This window comes from Dermacentor variabilis, unplaced genomic scaffold, assembly GCF_050947875.1.
Source record: "Dermacentor variabilis isolate Ectoservices unplaced genomic scaffold, ASM5094787v1 scaffold_12, whole genome shotgun sequence".
Classification (NCBI taxonomy): Eukaryota; Metazoa; Arthropoda; class Arachnida; order Ixodida; family Ixodidae; genus Dermacentor; species Dermacentor variabilis.
Genome location: NW_027460280.1, coordinates 21,918,225 through 21,922,594, shown reverse-complemented (window position 1 = coordinate 21,922,594; position 4,370 = coordinate 21,918,225). Strand labels below are relative to the sequence as shown.

At 46.5% G+C, this 4,370-nt stretch overlaps 1 non-coding gene across 1 annotated transcript; it reads right to left on the bottom strand.

Annotated features, from left to right (window-relative positions):
* Window positions 1-3,191: 3,191 nt before the first annotated feature.
* On the bottom strand, window positions 3,192-3,263 carry TRNAT-CGU (transfer RNA threonine (anticodon CGU)). The gene has a single exon. It is a non-coding gene; the product is annotated as a tRNA-Thr (tRNA).
* Between the last annotated feature and the right edge of the window lie 1,107 nt (window positions 3,264-4,370).

The following is a 4,370-nucleotide window of genomic DNA, read 5'->3' as shown; positions in this document are numbered from 1 at the left end:
AGTATTCCTAAGCGCGAATATTTTTCGAATACTTTTTGAATATGTAAACACATCAACTGCGCCCAAATAAACGTAAAATTGGAGCAACAATACGGTAAGTTTTCACCCCCGCGGGCATAGTATAGGCAAAAAACTTGAGAACTTGCCTAGTGGAACAGTCTACGTCACTAAGGTAGCCATTCTTCATAGGCTGTACTGCGATCATTACCGCTCTCTGAAGAGCCCTGTGCCTTCGCTTGTTTGCTCCTAATACTCTGTTTGGGCTGTTAATAAACAACGCTTCACAACGCACTATTTAATGACAGAAACTTGCCAATTATAAAAATACTGGGATGTGAACATAATTTTATATTAATTTTGATAACAGCTATTTATTATTCTAAAACTATATGTAAAATATTCGCCATTCCATTAGATTCTAGTCGCTTCTGGCACTATTCGATGATTATTCTGGCCATTGAGCTTGGTTACTCATAGAGGTCGATATTAGTTGCATGAGAACTAGAAATGCAAAACAAATTTACAAAAATTTACCGGGTAAGATTTTAATGAATCACTTTATGGCATATATTGCAATTTACGAATTTACGTATGTTAGGTATGGACACACTGTAAAATAATTCACAACCTAAAAAGTTGAAAAAGGGTGTAAATGTGTCTATAGCTCACACCTTTAGGGTGTCATCTATATAACGGACACGTAAGGGTGTGAGTTATAGACACATTTACACCCTTTTTCACTTTTAGGGTGTAAATTATTTTACAGTGTGTCCATACCTAACATACGTGCGTTACTATTGTATTTCTATTAAGGTATTACTCTATTATAGTATCACTCGTGTGACAGTAATCAAAGGTGCCACTGTGCGCGATGTGGTTCCCCGCACCAGCGTACATACCGGTCGACATAACTTGCGAAGTTCCGAGGAAACACGTTTTGCTAACTTTCGGGCTCCTAATGTTCTCGCGGTGTGATTTTCTGAGCATTGTTTACGGGGCATCAAGGGTTACAAAATAAAGAACTGTAAAACAGCTTGAGCGAAAGAGCCTTCAACGTGAAGTAGCCAATAAATCGATCTGGTGACAGTGGCGCATGCGTAGGCGCCCGCGCGCCTACGCATGCGCAGATTGTGCGGGACAGATCGCACGCGTCGAAACGCGGTGTGAGCACACATTTCTTCGCGAGACAAATATCGGTGCTATGGCTGCCTCAAAAAAATACGAAACGATGTCTACCAAGGAGAAAATGATGAGCTAAATGGGCGCGCGCTGCCGCGAGTCTTGTAGTTTGAAACCGCCATTCCTCGCGAGGCGCGGCAAGCGCAAGGCGCGCGAGCGCGAGCTATCGCGCGCCGGCAAGTGTTCGCGCAGTTTGGCCTTCAATAAGTCTCGTGTGGCGCCTGTGCAAAGGCACGTCGACTACTCGCGAGAAATGAAAAAAAAAAGTTCATGCAGGAACTCCTCTCCGAGTTGTCTAAGCATGCGTAAGCATTGTGCCACTTGCTCATCTCCATGCAGCCCAATGTCATTGTCAGTGTTATGAAACTTGATCAGGCCAGTACTATCGACAGCGCAGTGGCGACACGAGCTATAGTGCCGACGGCGGCGCAAGTGGCATTGATGAAGCAAGCAAGGTACCTCAGTTGGCGGCACCTAGTGCGCTCATGACATTCCGATCATTGTAAGTCGTTATCGCTCTTTAGCGCGTTATCCATCCGCGTCGAGCCATTATGAACCGTGACCAAACGCACAAAGGCGGCGGCTTCCTATGGCACCGCCGCGCATGTTGCACCTTGAGAGCCATCTGCGATGCTGACAAAGAGTGCCTTCTGCTCATAGCTTCGCGCGCGGTGTTCTGGACGCTTACTTAGTGTTGGAGAGGGACGGCGCGGGCCCGTATCTTGAAAAGAATCTGCGATAGTGACAGAGGGAGGCGTGTGCTGAGAGCTCCGAGACGGCTGTGTTCTCGCCGCTTCGTTGGCGTTGAAGTGAGGGGCAGCGCCCCCAATTCGCTCGCTATAGCGAGCGAATTGACGTTTGCACTGCCTCTAAGAACTCTAGGAAGGAAAGGAGTAAATCGGGCATTGAGGTTACTCCTTTAGGGGACGAACTGATCTGCCACAATGGTTCCTCCCCTTAGGGGGTAAGTGCGAGGGGATGAACTGTTACTTTCCATGCGGTTACTCCTTCGAGGACTAACGGTTGCCCTTTTCCGATGCTCCGAAAAGGTGGAATTAATGAAACTAGGCATCTATACCCTGATAAAAAAATTACTGACCTGAAAAAGAAAAGAGAACTAAAAGGCGTCCAAAAGCGGGGTTCGAACACACGCCCTCGCAAGTTAGGCACTCTAACCACTTCACCACGGCAGGCCGGTTGACCCGACACCATAATAAGACAAGGTTATCAGCAGCGAAACACAGGTGGGGCAATATAAAAGCGACTCGGCATTTTGTGCGTGCTACGCGGGGAGAGTCTAACACTGCGTGCACTAGCAACAATAAGCGACTGCGAAAACAAATCAGCCCGAATATTCTTAGGGTGACTTGAACTGAGGCACTTCGCGATGTATACACGCAGCGAGCTCAAACGGGGGGCACCCAAGACAACAGAGAAGGCCAATTCCTCTGTCGCTTAGCGTGCCCCATTTGAGCTACACATCGCTTCAGTTAAGTTCGTAATCTCCTTGGAACGGAAAGCACTTAGGTAGTGTTGACCAAGAAAATCTAGCAGTCTATCGATGACTCGCGTGTTTAATGTGTACCGCTCACTTATGCTGTTCGCACAAAGGGCATGACTCTTCACATTCCAGCTTTTATGTTTCACCCAATTTTCTCACGATGAGGCAAAGTGCTGCTTTGCATTCAATAGACAGTGCATGAACTTCGAACTATTGACAATTTATAGACAATACCGTTTTCGCCGCATCACTCCACGAAACGGACGAAAACAACGGAATGCGTGGGGAGTAACTGTTGTCGTTCGTCCTCCCATTGCTCTCTTTCCGACCAGGGACTAAACACTTACTCTCCGAAATTTGCACACGACACGCACATTCATGCAGTTAGTCCTTTGAGGGACGAAAGCGCGCTTTATAGGACTAACTGCCCAGTTATTCCCGTTTCCCCGGGGATTGAAATAAATTAATTATAAATTAATTATAAATTAATGAAATTTGATGAAAAACGACTTGCCGCAGGTGGGGAACGATCCCACATCTTCGCATTACGCGTGCGATGCTCTACCAATTGAGCTACCGCGGCGCCATCTTCCCATCCACTTCCTGGGGTATTTATGCGTTACTACTAGAAGTAACCCTGGGAGTGTTAGCCAGTGCCACCACTCACAGACCTTGGCGGCGGATGTGGAACATACTTTCTGCCGTGTAACATCCTTTTTTCGCGTAATGCGAACACGTGAGATCGTTCCCCATCTGCGGCAAGTTGTTTTGTAATCCAATTTTAATTTCATTATTTTTTTATTTCAATTAGTCAGTACAAGTAATCTTCCCTGTGTTTTCCTTGGTGTCTTTATTTGATGGGGGGGCTTCTTGATGATATGATTAAAAAAATCGGGTCCCTCGGTTAACTCGCTTTCTTCGTGTTCATTGCATAGCGAGGGTATCGAATCCGGCAACACTGATGCCTTAAGGTAGCACGTGTGTGTGTGTATGTGTGTGCGTGTATGTATGTGTGTGTGTGTGTGTGTGTGTTTGTGTTTGCCAGTTGCCGTCACCCAAAAAGATCACGTAACCCGCCGTGGTTGCTTAGTGGCTATGGTGTTGGGCTGCTGAGCACGAGGTCGCTTGATCGAATCCCGGCCACGGCGGCCGCATTTTGATGGGGGCGAAATGCGAAAACACCCGTGTACTTAAGATTTAGGTGCACGTTAAAGAACCCCATGTGGTCGAAATTTCTGGAGTCCTCCACTACGGCTTGCCTCATAATCAGAAAGTGGTTGTGGCACGTAAAACCCCATAATTTATTTTTTTTAAAGATCACGTAATCGTGACACCTGCGGCAGAAAGGATTTTCCCCATCCTCCGCCATAACACTCCCAGGGTTAGTTGTCGTAGTAACACATTAATACCCCAGAAAGTGGATGGCAAAACGGCGCCGCGGTAGCTCAATTCGTAAAGCATCGTACGCGTAACGCGAAGACGTGGGATCGTTCCCCACCTGCGGCAAGTTGTTCTTTCGTCCACGTTCATTACCATTAATTTCTTATTTCTTTTATTCTATTGGTAAATATAAGTAATTTCCCCTACGTTTTCGTTGGTGTCTTTGTTGGCTTGTCATGATATGGTTAAGTGAGAAGAAGAGCACATGAAAGCAGCCTGGTAGCCAACGAAAATTCGTGACGTAGCGTTT